At 44.6% G+C, this 18,750-nt stretch overlaps 1 protein-coding gene and 1 long non-coding RNA gene across 3 annotated transcripts in view; one reads left to right on the plus strand and one right to left on the minus strand.

Annotated features, from left to right (window-relative positions):
• The window catches only part of PKIA (cAMP-dependent protein kinase inhibitor alpha), a 43,905-nt gene extending 33,537 nt beyond the window's left edge, over positions 1-10,368 (minus strand). The window contains exons 1-2 of the mRNA XM_081013712.1: positions 10,124-10,368; positions 9,418-9,567 (exon numbers count right to left, since the gene is read on the minus strand). The gene's annotated coding sequence lies outside the window, so the exon portion shown is untranslated. The remainder of the gene's footprint in view (positions 1-9,417; positions 9,568-10,123) is intronic.
• The window catches only part of LOC308481418, a 65,902-nt gene continuing 57,001 nt past the window's right edge, over positions 9,850-18,750 (plus strand). For both annotated transcript variants that reach the window (XR_013988658.1, XR_013988659.1), the window contains exons 1-2: positions 9,850-10,092; positions 18,491-18,708. This is a non-coding gene — a long non-coding RNA (uncharacterized lncRNA). The remainder of the gene's footprint in view (positions 10,093-18,490; positions 18,709-18,750) is intronic.

Here is an 18,750-nt window from a genome sequence, read left to right on the forward strand (position 1 = left end):
CCAATAGATGTCTGTGAAGCCTCTGTCTGGATATTGTTAGTGAGAGAGGGAATATCATCTCCTGCTAGGCAACCGTCTCCATGTTCAAACTCCTCTTACCGTTAAGACATTTCCCCTCCATGTTCAACTGAAATCTACCATCCTGTACCTTGAGCCCTTGACATATAGTCCTGACCTCTGGAGCAGCACAGAAACATTTTTGCTCTTTCCTACGCAACAAGCCCTTCAGCTCCAGCAGAGTTGCTTGGATACAACCAGAGGGCTTCCAACCCAAACGAAATCCACATCTAACCACAAGTGTGTGCTTAATATCTAAACCCAGTTTTGCCTCCAGTGCACTCTGGTCTCAATTTAAGCACACCACTCATGATGCAAAGCTCCAGAACAATACAAAGTCCCCATATAAAATAAGACTCTCTTTAAAATCTCACCTATTTGAATACAGTCTTTTGAATTGCTAGAGATTAATCAGAGCCTTCCCTTGACTTTCAGAGACCTTAATTTGAGAATGAACTTTCCTGGGCCGAACACACAGTAAATTTCAGGGCACAATCTGCAATACATGTTGGAGATAATGATGCAATTTTTTTCAGGATAGTAGTGTACAGCAGGGCTGGAAAAAAACACCAGGGTTTTCTGCTGGGTAATCTGCAGTAGATTAGAAAGATTTCCTGATCAATAGCAACAACTAAAAGGGCCCCTCCTCTTAATTAGCCAATTAAAATCCCTGATCTTCAGTTACTCAGCTACAGCTATGACTCATGGCAAGGGTGGGAAGATGGTAGACTGGGGTCTACCAATAGGTCTCCAAGTCGTTTGCAGAAGATCAGCAAGGATTTCTGACTCTCAAATTTCTAACAAATAGAAGGCAACACACACAGAGCTTGCCCACCGGAAAACCATAAGTGGATTTTTGTGTGGCAGGAATTATGAGCTTGGTGCTGGTACTGATCACAAACTCCTGGACAGAGCCTGAACCCAGAGACACCTGGTTCCTTAGTTCCTAGCTTCCCATCTGAGCAACTGTTTGGTTCTGGTTGGTAAGACTCCGGGTTCTAGTAAAAAACAAAGCAGGTCTTCCAAACCTGCAGTCTGCCCACCCAGCTCATGGAGTGCCATGGATACTTAGCTCCACCCACTGAAACCCGCACCCCCCCAGTGTGAATCTTACTCCATCCACCCCTAGTGACTATTTTGAATTTGGAGCTGTGTAAAAAAAATGAATTAGAACCTGCAACCTTCAAGTCTGCCAATGGCTGGTGTTCTGCATGATGATACCTTGGCACTAAGGACCATTTCACATATTACGCCGCAGCAGGCCTATATCCAATAGTCAGCCACAGCCTCTGGTCTTGGATGAGTGCTCAGCTTATTTTCAGTAACTTTGTCATATTCATTTTAGGTGTGAACTTTTTTATATAAAAAAAAGATAGATGTGGCATAGCTAGTGATATCAAGGCCCAGAAAAAAAACTGGAAAAGTTGGGGGGGTGGGGAGAGAAACCAATTTCCTACCATTTTTCCAGGTCTCCACATCTCTAGGAAAGACCCCCAGCAAGAGAACATAGGATGAACTCTGCTGGATATGCCCAGTGGTCTGTTTAATTTTTGCATCGCATCTCCCACTGTGGCCAGCCAGATTCCTCTGGGAAGTCCGTAAGTGGGGCATCAAGACAACAGCCCACTCCCTCTGACACACCTCAGCAACTGATTCTCAGAGACATGTTGCCTCCAAACAGGGATGACTCATAAAATCATCATGACTGGCACCATTGACAATACTTATTCTTTGTGAATTTGTAATCCTCTTTTAAAGTCTTCTAAACTAGAGATAACTGGCATATCTTGACAGCAGTGAATTCCAAAAATTCCACAGGAACCATAACCAATCATTCAACACCTGGAACTAAGGTTGCTAAGGCTTCTGCAGTTAGATCAGATCTAAGCACCTATCTTTAGAGGAACAAAAGCCTGCTGTTAATGTAAAACCATATTGATTCTGTGTTTATCAATCTGAAACCCCTTGCTCTCTCCTCTATCACTATTGAATACAATCTTGTACTTCCAATCAGCAGAATGCATGAGAATCACCATTAGTGACAAATTCACTCCTCCTTTTTTTACCCTAGGTGGTTCCAAACTTGCATGCACAAAAATGTAATGAACAGTACAACCCTATTCATGTCTACTCAGAAGCAAGCTAAACTGGGGGCTTACTTTAGAGTAGACATGCCTTGGTTAGGCTAGAATCCTCATTAAGTGATATCCAGTACAGGCCCCTTCCCATCTCCATTGTTGTGAAACATTACTTTCTTTTCTCTAGCAAACACAAACAGCTCTTTGACTGCACAAAATGCTGTGTCAACATCAGCACCTACTTACGCCATCCTACACAACAAAAAGAAAAAAGGAAGAGTATTGCAGCAATGTGTTTTGCTCAGCAGAAAATAAAATTAAATATGCAGAATATGTGAACAGCATGGTAGTGGGGAGGGAAAGAGAAGGAAGTATTATTCAATCACCCATTCTATTTAGCCATACAAAATGAGGAGATGCATGGCTTAAATCATCAATCTGAAACTGTAATGTATGTTTTAAAACTCACTGTTATGTTCAAGGTTAGTACAAGGACAACTGTAAATTGAGGGAGGGGGAAAGATGACAAAAACGGATCAATACAGACCTCTGCTTTTTAGATTCCTTTTAAAACAAGCAGCATAGATTAACAAGTGGATAATATTCAGCAGAGCTAAGTTAATAACTTGTACTTAGGTTCATTAAATCAAGGCTGTTTTGAGCAGAGTATCACAAGGATCATGGTTACAAAAAGCATGTACTATTGGGAGCCAAGTACTGTATGTTTCAGCTCCCCAAATATGGGGCTCTTAGAACAAGATGCTGAATTATAGAAGTTAGAACAATAGTTTCAGGTGCAGTAGCAAGAGAGGAAGGCACCCTAAAATCTGCAGCCCTCAAAACACTGCACAAAGATTTGTGAAGTCCTTTCAAGATATGCCTATGCTATGTAGAGGGAACCAGCAGCTATGGCTGGAGAAACTCCATCTCCCCAAAGTCTCTGTAGCTGTAAGTTCAGCAACGTGATATGCAAGAAATATATGAAAAAGAGTTTGATACACTCCTTGCTTTCTTTCACTACCAATGTGACATAACCTCAGCGCTTATACACATACATATCAGCATCATATATAGATAGATAGATATATTTTAAATTGGGAGTCTTTTCCTGGTATATTACAGGGGAATTTGCAGTGGAAATTTTTCAGTCTAAATCAAAACGAATTCTGGTACCCTAGACTGTTACCTAATTTAGCATGTCTATTTTACTTGCATTTAATAAAGCTTAAAACACTGAAACTACCAAGCTCACTTAATATTATTGGCAATTGGCATTCATTCATCGTTTCCAATATGAACTTAGGAAACAGAACGTTTTCCATAGAAAGATAAAGCATTGGAGAGAAAGGAAAAGAAATCAGGATCCTGCACTATGTCATGTATATTGATGCAGAGACTTGAAGCACAACCACTCAAAGCTCACTTGCAATTCATGGTTCACATCTTCCAGTTCACGAGCACTAAGCAGGTACCTTAGCCTGGTGTTCTTTTTAGCTGGGCACACTCACTTCTTGATGGAAGCAGCCAAGTCACAAAGGAGTGCACCAAATGTGCTTCCCAGCTCTAACCTTCTCTCCCTGGCCCCACAAAAATGGGGCAGGGTAAGGAAAAGCTTTCCACCAAGTCCCATTTGCCTAAATGGAGGGAAGGTGGGTAACGGGTAAATGGGCGATAAATGCATTACAGCACAGGGAAGAAGAAAACAAAGGGTACAGCCTCTGTCTGGAATAGCTTTAACATTTAACATAGGCAGACATGCAAGAGTAGCTGAAGACTTATGTTGCTATCTTCCCGCACTAATTAATGCCTCTTTCTTTCCATGCAAGATGACTTTGCCTCTTTGTCCTCCCACAAACACCTCTATATTTTTCTCCTCCTCACTGTGTGAAGTAGCTTCTCCATATCGGCTGTAATTGCCTCCCACGCTAACATCTGCTTCCAAAAGACAACTCTACCCTCTGAGGCATGTCAGGTTGTGGGAGCATTTTTATGAGAACAGAATTAAATCAGCACCCCACTCCCCCCAATTCTTCCTTTCAGCTCATCTCTTTAGAGAGACCCATTTCTTTGGGGCTAAGCTACATAACTCACACAGTTTTAGCTTTTCCTTTTTTAAAAAAATAAAATGCAGCCATGGAAGCAGTATTCTAAGGCAGAAGAATTTCACCCTGAATTGGGATGGGTGGGGAAGGCAAAAGCCAGTTAACTTTCCTCTCAAGTGGTTATGCCATTAAAAGCTATATACCCCTATATGTCAATTCCTAGGCAAACGTGTGTAGCTTAACTATTCTGAGGTGTACCTTCATCCTCCTTTACAACCAATTAATACAGTTTACGGGTAAGCACAGCAAAGGCTTCAGTGGATTCCTCCTCAACTTTCATATGAATCTTGGCCACTCTGCCCAATAAATTAGTTTCCATGTTGAAAGGCAGACAACAGATGGAGATAAACCATTTCATGTTGGTATCAGCTCTACCAACAAACAGCTTGCCATAAAAGCCACAGCAACATTTGCTCTCTCAAGACAGACCACAATGAATAACTTACTGCTAACGTTGCTGCTTTTTTGTCTGGTGGCGCTTCTGTAATAGCTGCAGAGCAGACAGCAAATCCAACAGATGCAGCTTTTGCTGGCATGTCTCATTCCCAGTTCTGGCTGCCATGCCACTTAAAGGCACAACAGCCCCGATGGCAACTCTGTAGGCATTCTCAAGCTTGCAATGCCAAACCAGTAGGATTGAATCAGTTGCAATGGATCATCAGGATTGCTTACTTCTAACAGTTCATAGAAGAAGCGATTTCAGGAGGTGCAAGTCTAAGCACCCTGTCAAAAACTGCATGACAATGCCAGATTACACCAGCCAAAATCCTCTTCCGCACAGCTACTGAAAGTAAAACAGTTTTCCTGTTCTGCTCATTCCAGAACCCAGCAAGCTGAAGAAATAGACTCACAAGGCCAGTTGCCCAAGCAGTGATACAGAAGGAATGATGGTGCAGAAAACACCACTGATGGTAAAGGCTATTGCTATTGCTAAGCTGAAGCTCCATGAGCACAATGCAAGATACCAACCTATAGGTGGCTGAGGTAAATCATTATTTCATGCAGAACGAAAATCAGGACAAGCCTTGCTTAAAGACAGCAGCAAAACCACCACAGACTGCTGCTAAAACAGCTGAGTTAGCCTACCACAGAAGAAGAAGAACAGAAAGGACCTCCCATAGTTCCAGTCCATCTCCTACTCTAGCAAGACTATTTTTGGCTAGCTGTAGACCAGCTGAATGGGGATGTAGGTGGCGCTGTGGTCTAAACCACAGAGCCTAGGGCTTGCCGATCAGAAGGTCGGCGGTTCGAATCCCCGCAATAGGGTGAGCTCCCATTGTTCAGTCCCACCTCCTGTCAACCTAGCAGTTTGAAAGCACGGCAAAGTGCAAGCAGGTACCACTGCGGCAAGAAGGTAAACGGCGTTTCCATGTGCTGCTCTGGTTCGCCAGAAGCAGCTTAGTCATGCTGGCCACATGACCCAGAAGCTGTCTGTGGACAAACGCCGGTTCCCTTGGCCAGTAAAACAAGATGGGTGCAGCAACCCCAGAGTCGTTCGCGATTGGACTTAATGGTCAGAGGTCCTTTTACCTTTAGACCAGCTGAGGGCAACTTTTTCTTTCCCTTCCTGCCCCCACTCCAAATGGAAGGAAAATTAATATGACAGCCCCAGGATGGATATAGTTTTGGATCTTTTTCAAGGCCATGATGTAGGGGGGAATCCTGTAGATCATGGCTTCGCCTGACACACTCCATTTCCCCCTGCCCACTGCTGGGGACATAAATAGTACTACCAAGACAGCTTTGACTGGCTGACTGAAGCAGTTTAGGGTGGTTGATGGGTCTCTCTTGGTGCGTTAAGGACATCCCCTGCATGAGAAGACAGGCTCTGGTGGATTGAGCGGATAAGACCAACAGTAGGTCCAATGGTCAAGGAGGCAGTTTCTGCATGTGCTGTAGAGGGAAATGAGGGTCAGATGGAGCTCATTAACATGGGAAGTTAGCCCTTCTAGGAGCAGGAAAACTCTGATTCTAAACTTCCCCTGCCTTGCGGAATATCTTCAGGAGAAGGCTAAGGACGAAATGGGAGTGGAGTCCCTACAGGTATTTATTCCAATTTTCATGAAACTTCTGGTCATCCTGGTCTCTTAGTCTTCCTGTTATTCTAGCCAGTTCAGCATAGTTTATCATCTTAATCTGCCAGTCATTCATAGTAGGTATTAATTCCGTTTTCCAGCTTTGGGCTAACATAGTTCTAGCGGCCGTTGTGGCATATAGAAACAGATTTTTGTCCTCTTTTTTGATTTCCTTGCCAACTATTCCTAGCAGGAAAGCTTCAGGCTTTTTGGGAAAAGTATATTTAAAATTTTTTTTAAGTTCGTTGTAGATCAGTTCCCAAAAGCCTTTTACTTTCCTGCATGTCCACCACATATGACAGAACTCACCATCCCCCTCTCCACATTTCCAGCATTTCTTAATCTTCAGTTTGTAAATCTTAGCCAATTTCACTGGTGTGAGTCAGAATGGTCAATCTAGCTCAGAGCTGTCTACACTGGTTGGCAGTGGTTCTCCAAGGTTGTCCAATAATACGTAGCTTCATTTGTTTATTATATTCATGATTTCTTTCAGAGATTTTCATGTTCAATGAGTCTGTACATGTTGGTGTGAATGAACACATATGGAATTTGTGTCAATATGAACTAAGAAATGTGGTATGCAGGTGTGTACTGCTGCACGCATGTGTTGAATGCAGAGTTCTTCTATGCTTTAGCAATGGATACCTATTTTGTAGGCCTATCCTCTTAATTTTTAAATTGGCTTATTCTTCACTGCATTTGACATCACTGACTAACTGGATATTGAAAATTCTAGGATGATTTGCAAGGAGTTTAGAGTCCAAAGTTTCTTAAAACACACACATTTGTGGTCTAAGGCACTGCAATCATTTGAAAAATGTGAATGAAGGACCTTCCTCAAAACAGGGCATTAAAGTGTGTCCTTAAATCAGGGATCAGAAATGCTGGAGACTTATAACTTGCACAAACCCTCATCAATGGCCATGTTGGCTGGTGCTGGCGGAATCTGAGAGTGCGGCAACATCTCAAAGGCCAGTTTCCCTAAACCAGCCTTCAACAATCAAGATACTTCCAAAGTGCTCAGAGCTAGAATGGGGCACATGCATAATAAAAGGTAAAGGGTAAAGGGACCCCTGACAATTAAGTCCAGTTGCGAATGACTCTGGGGTTGTGGCGCTCATCTCGCTTTACAGGCTGAGGGAGCTGGCGTTTGTCCAATTTCACAAACAGTTTTTCTGGGTCATGTTGCCAGCATGACTAAGCTGCTTCTGGCGAAGCCAGAGCAGCGCACGAAAACGCTGTTTACCTTCCCGCCGAAGCGGTACCTATTTATCTACTTGCACTGTGTGCTTTCGAACTGCTAGGCTGGCAGAACCTGGGACCAAACAACGGGAGCTCACGCTGTCATGGGGCCTCGAATCACCAACCTTCCAATCGGCAAGCCCAAGCAGCACAGTGGTTTAACCCACAGTGCTACCCGCGTCCCTTCTGCACAATAAAAGGGTATGTCAATTACCAGAAAAGTCTGAAAGGGATACATTTTAAAATCTCATTCCAGAAATTGTGAAGCTTAAAGTTTACCTCTGTCACAAGACCAAGATATTCCCAAATTATCTAGGAAGCTGAAATGATGTTACCTTATTCTGGGAAAGTGACCTCCTGATGAGGCTCTAGTAATTTCTGCATGTCACACAGCAGCTACAACCATAAGAGCCTCATCAGAAAATAACTGAGAATTCTAAATGTTGATTCCCCTCCCTTAGATTTTTAGTAGTCATCAGTGGTTTAGTAAACCGATTACTAAATGAGCCACAATTATCTCCTTAACGCGTTGTGTGTTCTTCTCAACTGCTTCATAAATGTAACCCTCTGTGAAAATATCTACTTGGGGGGGAAGATTACTTAAATACCGAGATCATTCTGATAGTTGAGAAGCAGTACATATCCAAGAACTGTGGACAATTAGGCTCTTAACCAAGATTCACACCTGTCAAACATAGATTCTATTTTAAAACAGTTTCTCAGTTGCTCACAAGATGGAATGTACACCAAGGAAAGCAAAAGATGCCAAACTATAGCAATAATGTATTTGGGTCTTCAAACAGGTCATCTATGCTACTATATACAGAAACCTTCAAAAGTCCAAGTTTGCCATGCTAAACAGGAGAGGATGGGACACTTTGAGCCCATTTCTGCAGGCAGCGACCACTTTGATACGCATCATTCCTAATTTTAATCAAACAAGATAGATGACTTGGCTGGCAGTCTCTCTCTTGAACAAGCGGTAGTGTTGATTTTAACCTATATTTATCACTTAAATTAGTAGCATGTGGGGGTAGAACTTGGAAAGGCCCACAGCAAGTACTTCCTTCTTTTCCGCATTTTCTAAAAAGAACAAAATGCCCACTATGAATTCGCTTCCAGCAAACATAAAGGATGCTTCCATGGCATTCAGCAGACTATTGGCATAACACATTGCACATTCTGGCACAAAACCCACATTTCAGGCAGGAAGGATTTTCCATTACTGGAGGGAAATGATAGATTACTACGCAACCCACCCATTTGTGGGTTTTTATTCAGCCAAATGCTTGAAACACTGAAGGCATCCAACAGCAAATATGGGGGCTGCTGCCTGACACCTTTCCTGTGGTTGAAGAAGAGAGATTCAAATCAAGGGTCCATATAGGTGTTACGTAGCAAATGTCATCCTTCAGAGAACCTAATCCTTTAGGCCATTTTTTAAAAAATGAACACTCACACAGAAGAGGGTTAGTAGCACAAAGGACAGAAAGCATATATTTTGGGTTATGATCCAAAACAGGCTCAATATTAGATTGCTTCTCTTTTTGGACTCTGATACAAGAACTGGTTCATATCTTGACACATCACAACTAGTTCTTCATGGGCCTCACTGTTGTTACTGACATTTCTCAACTACCAGCTGTGTAACTGTATGTGCATAACATTAAAATGGCTGCTTGTGTTTGGGGGTGGGGTGGGAAGACACATGGTAGCACCTTTTAAGAGCAGCTCCCAATAAGCCCCAGGGCTGTGTGGGGAGAAGCAGGAGTACCCATGACCCAGGAGCAGTAAATGACCACACACAACCCGCCCCTCCAACCAGCCTGACCCCCCAACCCCTGCCATCATATTTTGGCCTACCTTTAAGTAAACTGAAGTAGAGCTGTCACATGTCCCATAGTTTAGGCGTCATCCCTTAGCAGTCCACCACACTGGCGCGTAGGTCCGTCGTTTATTCCATCCCGCCGGAGCGCCACAAACCCCAACGGGTGCCCCTTCTTTACGCACGTCCTGGGGAGGAGAAGAGGAAGCAAAGGAGCCGCCGTCACGCCGGTCCTGGTCCGAGGAGAGGCAGGAGAGAGGCAGCGGCCCCCCCTCCCGTCCCCAGCCACCATCCCTCCCTCTAAACACTCCGGGCTATTTTTAGGAAGGCGAGAAAACAAGCGCTGCCCCTCGAGGAGGCGGCTCGCTCTGCGCGCAAGCCTGTTTGGAAGACATAAGGAGAGGAGGGAGGGGGACCCCCGAAACCAGAGGGCCGGGCAACCCTTCCAAGTCAAAGTCCCCCCTCCGACCCCAATTCTCAGCAGCTTAGGGCCCCCGCTGTCACTCGACAGCAGCGGAGAGGCGGGCGTGGGACGGGGGGAGCCCCGCTCGGATGCCAGCAGAGGAGCATCCCCGATCTCTCCGCAACAGCTCCTCCAGCCCCCACCACGGGGCGCTCGGCCCAGCAAGCGAGGCTCTCTCGCCCACACCGTCGGTTCCGCACGTGTTGCGCCTCCCTTTGCTGAAGTGGCAGCGGCGGCGGCGACGAAAAGGGTGTGTGTTTGTATCTTACACATCTACTCACCTCCCCGACGGCCGATTCAGCGCATCGTCTCCTCTTTCCCCCCTCGCACTGCGGCTGAACCTTCTCAGCTTTTGGGCAACTCTCCGCCCCCTGCAGGTTGTTGCGGGTGGTGGTTTATTTGCAAAGGAGGGGGTGTCTTTTTTATTTTGGAAAAAGATTACGCCGGGGGTGCTTTGGACAAACGCCCGGGCGGAGCTCCCGCTGTCATTGCCTCCCCAACGTGCAGCTGCAGCTGCTGATCCCAAATTCACGGCGCTCCGGCTGCATGAAGTCATCGTGCTCCTCCTCTTCCTCCCTCCCCCACTCCGGATCACCGCATTCAGCTCTTACCGGGGGTGGGTGGAAAGGCAACCCCCCCCCACCGCCATAGATGAATGAAGCAGGGATGGATAAATGAGGGCGTGGGGAAGCTTCGCGCCTCTCATTGCTAAAAGCTTCCATCTCCGGGAAACCGGCGAGGCTTGGCGTGCCAAAGGAGATTCCCTGCCTTCCCTCCCTCAGACTTCACCCCGGCTTTGGATGCTTGATGGGCTGCTCCGTGAAAATCTCCCCTCCCCTCTTAACTTCTCTCCGGGCTCCCCCGAGGATCTATTTACGAGGGGGCGGGAGAGGAGCTGATGATCTGTGCGCTTTAGCCAGGATCCATCCATTTGCACCTGCGAGTTGCAAACCGGAGTAGCTGTGGAATGCAGAACTTGTGATCCTTGAGCCTCGTTCGCAGGCTGAGCAAGAAGCAAGAGTGCTTGGGGAAAAGCGATTGCTCCCTGCAGAGCGTTTTCGAGGAAAGGCTACGTAGGCCTCTCGCGTGGTTGCTGTAGATATCTGCTGCAGTCCCAACTGTTTGCAATAAGGTTTCCGCAGCGTTTTAGCAAAAATCTGTTCGATCTTTCTCATTTCTGTTTTGTTAGAGCCAGGCTTAGTCATGCTGAGAGCAAAACTGTGAACCTTGGAGCTAGTCCCATTAATTTCAGTGGGTCTGCTTTAAGCGTGAGTAACCTTCATCTCACTCGTAATTTGCGTAAAGCCACTATGCTATTGGTAGCCTTATTTTTGGCCCTTTGCGCTGAATTTTCATTTTTCACAACTCCCACCAAAAGAGTTGGTACAGTGGTACCTCGGGTTACATACGCTTCAGGTTACATACACTTCAGGTTACAGACTCCGCTAACCCAGAAATAGTGCTTCAGGTTAAGAACTTTGCTTCAGGATGAGAACAGAAATCGTGCTCCGGCGGCGCAGGTTAAGAACAGTTTCAGGTTAAGAACGGACCTCCGGAACGAATTAAGTACTTAACCCGAGGTACCACTGTATTTTTATTCAGCTGTTCACCACGACCCCACGATCACTTTTCAATTCAGTCATGGCCAGCTCAGAGCCTATCGGTGTATATGCAAATTTTGGGTTTAAAAATGTTATTTTGCCCCAATGTGCATAATTCCACAAATACTTACATGAAACTGCACTTACCATTTTCTTGCACATTTGCCCAGTTTGGAACAATCCTTTTGGGTGCTTGTCCTGAATAATTTGGTGTCACCATCAAATTGGCTTCTCAAGGTTCTCTTTAAGACTTTTTGTGAATGGGGGGGGACGTCATTCCCCCCAAATTTTAGGGGGGGGGCACTTCTTACATTCCTCCATTGTAGGATCCACCCACTTGCACCTACTTTATGCTCCCTGTTCTTTATAACCAGTTACTATTCTGTAAAGGACCAATGCTCTGATCCCCTGACGGCTAAGTTTACACATTAACCTTTTGTATGTTTTTGTGTGTGTTCCAAATCTCTTTAAAAGTCCAAACCCAGATAACCCCATTTACATGCTTTTTGACGCTGAGTGGGACAGGACTTAACCTTTGCAGAAGCCATGTTGATTCCTCTTCAGTAAAGCTTGTTCATTTAAATCCATGTTATGTTCCTTTAATAATGATTTCCATTATGTTAAGCTAATTGGCCTGTAATTTCCCTGGATCCCCCTTAAAAAATCATGTTGCACTGGCTTATGAAGTTACAGATGGGTAGCCGTGTTGGTCTGCCATAGTCGAAATAAAAAAATTCCTTCCTGTAGCACCTTAAAGACCAACTAAGTTAGTTCTTGGTATAAGCTTTCGTGTGCATGCACACTTCTTCAGATACACTGAAGAAGTGTGCATGCACACGAAAGCTTATACCAAGAACTAACTTAGTTGGTCTTTAAGGTGCTACAGGAAGGAATTTTTTTATTTTGGCTTATGAAGGCTGGTCTTAGGGATGTATTGAACTTTTTTGTATGTAAGCTCAACAATTTCACTTTTGAGTTCTTCAAGGACTCTTATGCAGATGCCACCTGGACGCAATATTTTTGTCTGGCTTGAAGCATCCTCAGATTGTGATAACTCCCCTCATCGGGGTGGAGAGGTGATTTTTCCATGGCTACAATATAATTTACCATACAAAGTAAGAGTCACAACCAATATTACTCTTTCCACCTCTCCCCACACATTGTCAGTATGTGGCCCTCAGAAGGTTACCCATAAAGAAATGGGCTGAAAAAATGTCCCCCATCCCTAGCTTACAATGGCTAGATGTTTTCCAATGCCAGGCACATAGGCGGTTAGTAATAGGAAGACAGTGGGCAGGGCTCACCTTACCAGCAGAAGCCATGCTCAGGACTTGCACAGCAGGGTTTCTTCCCTTCTGCTCCCCCATGTGCCCCTGACCCCCTGGAATTGGCTCATGGCAGGTGGGTAGGTCAGGAGAACGCTCAGAACCACACGTGGGGTGAGGAGAGGGGTATCATTCTATCTGGCAAGCTGCAATACTTTCACGGAGAGATCAATTGGAAGAGTGTGACATTGAACTGCACCCAGTGGTTTGCAGTATGTTCAGAGAGCCTTTTCCTACAGAATACAGAATATTCCTACAGAATACAGTGGTACCTCGGGTTACATACGCTTCAGGTTACATACGCTTCAGGTTACAGACTCCGCTAACCCAGAAATACTCCCTCGGGTTAAGAACTTTGCTTCAGGATGAGAACAGAAATCGTGCTCCGGCGGTGCGGTGGCAGCAGGAGGCCCCATTAGCTAAAGTAGTGCTTCGGGTTAAGAACAGTTTCAGGTTAAGTACAGACCTCCGGAACGAATTAAGTACTTAACCCGAGGTACCACTGTACCCACAACCATAGCTGGAGTTTCCAAGCAAGTATTGAGGCCTGACACCTTGCTCACTTGAGAAATTTTAGCACTGTAATCTTCAAGGTCATTGCCTCATGCGTTTCTATGGTGATTCAGCTGGCACTTCTAAACAAAAATGCAGCCTCTTCACACAGATTATGTTTCATCAGAACCATCTGCAGAGAACGCTCAATGGCTTTCTCTCTCTCTATTGATCGCCTATTGCATTTATAACAAAGTTTGCCGTAATCCCCACCCCCTTCTCTTTCTCCCCCTCGGACTTTTATTTTATACTTATAAATATTCTGTGTAAAGTGTATACTGCAGATACTTCACATCTGTGGCCAGTGATTCTAGTGATTTGTGGTGGATCTATTGTTTCTTCAAAGCTGCAGAGTGTTCAAAGGAAGGGCAACTTGGGCAAGATTTTTAAAAATATCACAGGCTGACATGGCAAATATATAGAACTAGTAGGCTGAAGTGCTTGATCGAATCCCACAAGTAGGCTGAAGTGCTTGATCGAGACCTTTCTCTTGAGTAAATTCTCTTGAAATGGATGTGATTTGATTATGTATAACATTCAGTTGTTCATTTTTGAAAGTGTTTGTTACTTACATCCTGCTTTATAGCTCTGAGAGGCTCCCAAATATTAAATAGTTCAAAAGGTTAGCAGATCTAATGAGGGGTGGGGAGAACCATAGTGCCCAGTTCGTTAATATGGCCTTTTGTTTGCCTTCATTCTTGGCCTTCATTGGTGTGGATCTTTGAGAAAACTGGAACTGATCAGGTGAACCATGAAGCTCAGTCCATAAACGGGTCAGGTCTTTGCTGGTTGGCAGTTGCCAACTGCTTCCACTGAGGACCTCTGAGGCAAAGGAGTAGTTCAGCCCATGATGCATCCAAGTTCTTCCCTTGTTGGGAGCTCTTAATCATCACTAGTATTCATCTCAGTCTTAAGCCAGTTTCACCTGATGGGGTTTGAGAACCCTGAAGATACTAAACTATGAGCTACTGAGAAGGGACAGAGCTCAGTAGAGGATACTATATACTTTGCATTCGGAAGGTCCCTGGTATCTTCAGTTAGAAGGATCCGAGAGAAGAAGATCTAGAAAATCTCTCCCAAGGAGCTGCTGGCAGTCAGGGTAGAACAGATTACGCTGTTCTAACAAACAGTCTGATACAGTATAATAATCTTCTGCTACTGTGAACAATATGCTAGATTTTTAAGAGCAGCAAAACCTGCTCTATATTTAGAACTTCGTATTTTTACCATGTCAGTATAACAAAATGAAGCTCCTGCCAGAAAAGGGTTTTTGAATTTCCTTTGTGAGATCCTGCAGCTGTGCTTCAAGGGCCCATTCAATCAAAATGGGAGTCAAGGAGAGCAGATAGTAAAAGCAACAAGAGGCTGTGCTTTAAAAATATATATATATATATATCCATGTGCACTTTCATGCCCTTGGCCACGTTAAACAAACGAAGGCGGCCATAGCTGGCTAGTAACTGATTGGTAGAATCTCAGCCCAAAGCCCTGAGAAGACAGCATTTCAACTCACTACTGCTGTGATATGCTGGCTAGGATTGGATGAGCATTACTTGAGCTGCAGCTTTTGCTGCTGGAGGATGCTCTGAAAAGTGGAACAGGAAGGGAAACTGCCTGTGAGCACTGATCCCACAAGCAAAAGGAGAAGCAGAAGCTCTTCAATTTTTTATACCAGAAAGTGAAGCTTGAAACCACACATTCTTCATTTGCAACTGCTTCAGATTCTGTATATCTGATTTCTCACAGTCTTTCTGCTGCTACCATTTTCATAGAGTTCAAAAACTGCACTTCGATGACTTTTTTTCTCTGCCGTCAGCTTAATTTTTGCCATCTCTTGAGGTGGGATACATCTGAAGGAACTCTCTATCTTCTAATGCTTACAGCAAGTCGGCTGCAATGGTTGTTGGCAAGGACTAGCAGCGTAAATCCTATTCATGTCTGCTTTGAAGTAAGTCTTACTGAGTTCAATGAAGCTTACTTGCAGGTAATATAGGATTGTGCTGTACGATTCACCAGTAGTAGTGGTCACAGTATCAGTCGCAAGAGATTGCCTGATGTACCAAAGGTCTAGAAAGGTGGAAGGACGGATTCAGTTTTGTAACACCCAATCACTCAGATTCTAAGCCCTGAAACTCTTGTGGCAGATGTGTGCAGTTGTGTGCCCTACCATGTCAACACTGAGTACTTCAGCAGCTGACTGCAGCAGAGCAGCGGTTTTCTTCCTCTTAAAAATATACTACCGCCTAATTTTTTTACCTGACATTTCAACAGTCTGGTATTAGTTCCTGGTTGAAGCATCAGATATATAATCTGGGTGTATTCCTCAACTTGACCGCCATTAGAAGCCAACATGACCTCAGTGGTGGCTAATATATTTTCCTAGCTATGGCTGGTTTGCCAGCTATGGCCATTCCTGGACAATTACGGCTTGCCCACTAGTGACCTCCCATCTGGATGATTGCATGGCAGGGGGTTGGGCTAGATGACCTTTGGGATCCTTTCCAACTCTGCAGTTCTATGATTCTATGACTACAGGTTGGCTCAACATGGAGCTGGCCTTGAAAACGGTCCTGAGACTGCAGCTAGTACAAAATGCAGCAGCCAGAGCTTACCGGGTCCAATCAAGGATATAGTTTTAGCATGCAAAGTCTTGAATGTCTTAGGCCACTTGTTAATTAACTGCTCTCTATAGTGCTGAGCTACACATATATTTTAAGGATGTGCATCCCTTAACATTTTCACTACCACTTCACGTTGCTATTCATCACCCGTAAGTGCTGTCAGCCTTTTCATATAAATTGCTTTCATTGATTCTGCCTTCCACTGAATGAAATGCATGGATGACTCCATTCAGACATTGAACTTCAAGGAAGAAAGAGGTGTGTGGATCACTTGCATGCCTACATTTTCTGTTGCCCCCTCCACCAAAGTCCCACACCACTTTTAGACAAACTCATGTGCTGCCAGGGCATGTGCCATTAGAGACCGGGGAGGTGTGCCTGTCTGTGTAAACCAAAACAGAAGGACCCTGTACAAGAATATACTTATAGGCAGTGATAGCTACCTGAGGAAGGGAGTACAAACCATAACTGCTACAGCCAATGCTATTTTCCTAGGAAAAGAGGTAGTGGAACTCACTATGAACCCCTCCCTCATTCTCTGAGAATGGCAATGGCGCCCACCTAAGAAGTGCTGGAACCTACCTGAAAGGTGCTGGAACTGAGTTCCAGCTGAAAGAAAGCCCTGGCTACAGCTGATATATTAGGTGAAACCAATTACCGCCACAATTACTTAGAAACACAGCACAGTCGTGTTCTTGACTGTCTGGGCCAGCCTTTGCCAACCTGGTGCCCTGCAGATGTTTTGCATGACAGCTCTCTTCAACCATGGCAGCAGAACTGTAGTGAGCAGGCCCTATGGAGGTTTTATCCAAAAGATCTGCAGGGCATCAAGTTGGAAGCAGCTGGTTTGGGAAAGCGAAGGGTGCCTAAGAGGCAATAATAGTTGGATTATCCAAATGAAGGAATAGGAGGCGTGGAAATAGGGGGTGAAGATGAAAGGGATACTAAAGGTCTGCAGAACAGAACAGGACGGCAGCTTTGTAACTGAGTGAAAAACGAAAAAGGTTCTTAGTGTTGCAATATGTGGGACGATGCAGGAGGTTACCGTGGGTTAGGGAGTGGTATGTGTGCAGGGTGGGCCGGCTTGCCAAAAAAATGGGAGGAGGCATGGACATGGGGATAAAAGTGATGATGGGTGTGAGGTGAAAGCTGCAGAGATAGTGCAGGATAGTGTGCACCCCGGAAATGATCTCTTTCAGCTTCTGCCTTCTGGAACTAGGACTAGCCGCCTGAGAAACAGTTTCTATCCAAATGCGATTTTGGTTTTAAACAAAGTGTAAGGTAGTCTTTATGTGAGTATATTGTATTCAATTATGGGGTACCAGAGTTTCTAGGGGCTAACCAGGCTGGGATAGCTGGGATAGCAGGCTTGTGGGTTTTTGAATGTCTGATGTAGATTTTTTCAATTTCGTTGTTCTGTATAGGACAATGACAATAAAGATTATCGTATTGTATCATATCATGGAGCTGCTAAATGGAAGAAAGAAGCTACTTCAGAAATAGGGTTGTGAAGTTGAAAATACTGTTTAGCGCATGGGGTGGGAAGAGGAAGCTCAAGGGGTCTAACATGGTGGGGAGTAGCAGGAGGTTCGGCAGGGGAGTAGCCCCTAGTTCAGCTATAAAGACACTGTACCCTTTTTGATCTTGTGTCGCAAATCTTCTGACAAAACATTGTAGCTGATGGTGTTCTGCACCTATTTATGATGCATGTAAATTCCATTGAAACCCATCAGGTCTGTAATACCCTGACACTTTTGGTTACACAACTACCTACCATCACTGATGATGAGATAGATAACTCTTCTAAGGTTCATGGTGCACCAGAAGCTCTGCAGAAATGAATAGTGGCAATGTAATAACAGTGATGCTACGCTCAGGAATAGGCAAGTGTGCCTACCTTTTCATTTCTGGTTCCACCTGAACTATGCGGGCTTCTTTTTGGAGGTGGAGGGCTAATGGTGGCTGAGGAGGACCCTTGAAAGCAAAGGGTGGCCTGAACATCTTGAGTCCAGGTTTCCAGGATGCCTGTTTATGAAGGATGCACTTGGCAGTTAAAATTATGAACTGCAAGTGACTTTGTTTTCTTCCTCCTCCTGTCTGGTACCTTTGATTGCTTTCAGACCAAGTTTATCATTTGCTTTGCCTTCCGTGTATCCAGCAGGACCCTGCCCAAACTATATCATGTTTCGCAGGCATTTCCTTTAAAACGGATTTCAGAGCTCTTCTTTCTTTGCCCTCTTGTTTTCTCCACAATGTGTTTATTGTAAGCACACTGACAATATAATGAATGCCCAGACAGTCCCGATATTGTCTGGCGCTTTGTCGCTCCACTGCGTACCGTTATAAAGGATTTGTGCTAGAATATATATTTTGTGCTGTTGGTTCATTGTGGCAAACCTCATTAAAACTGAGGGATGGGGTTTGGAAATACAGCCCTGGATGCAAAGGTCACTAGGGTCACACAGAGTTGACGAGATGGGTTGCACGTAAGGCTTTGATAATATCTTTAAAAATAGGATGGGTAGCTGAAGAAGCATTTTATTTTGCAGGTACTGCAGGGCTAAGGGAAGACGTTTTGATGTTCAAAATGGCTGTGCTTCATGACGCAAGAGATGTGCAACGATTCAGTTCCCTGGGGAAAAGCACAGCTTGTGTGATTATGGCCTCCTTGGTGTTTCTAAAAATATTACGATCCCAAGCAACCAGTTGGACTTCTTGTGCCGTTGTGCTGACTCCGGTGGACTGAAGATACACAGAAATGCTCTTAGTAAGTGGATTAGTGTCATATTTAAGGCTGAAAGCTAGGGAC

The sequence above is a fragment of the Podarcis pityusensis genome, assembly GCF_964106645.2.
Source record: "Podarcis pityusensis genome assembly, chromosome: 7".
NCBI lineage: Eukaryota > Metazoa > Chordata > Lepidosauria > Squamata > Lacertidae > Podarcis > Podarcis pityusensis.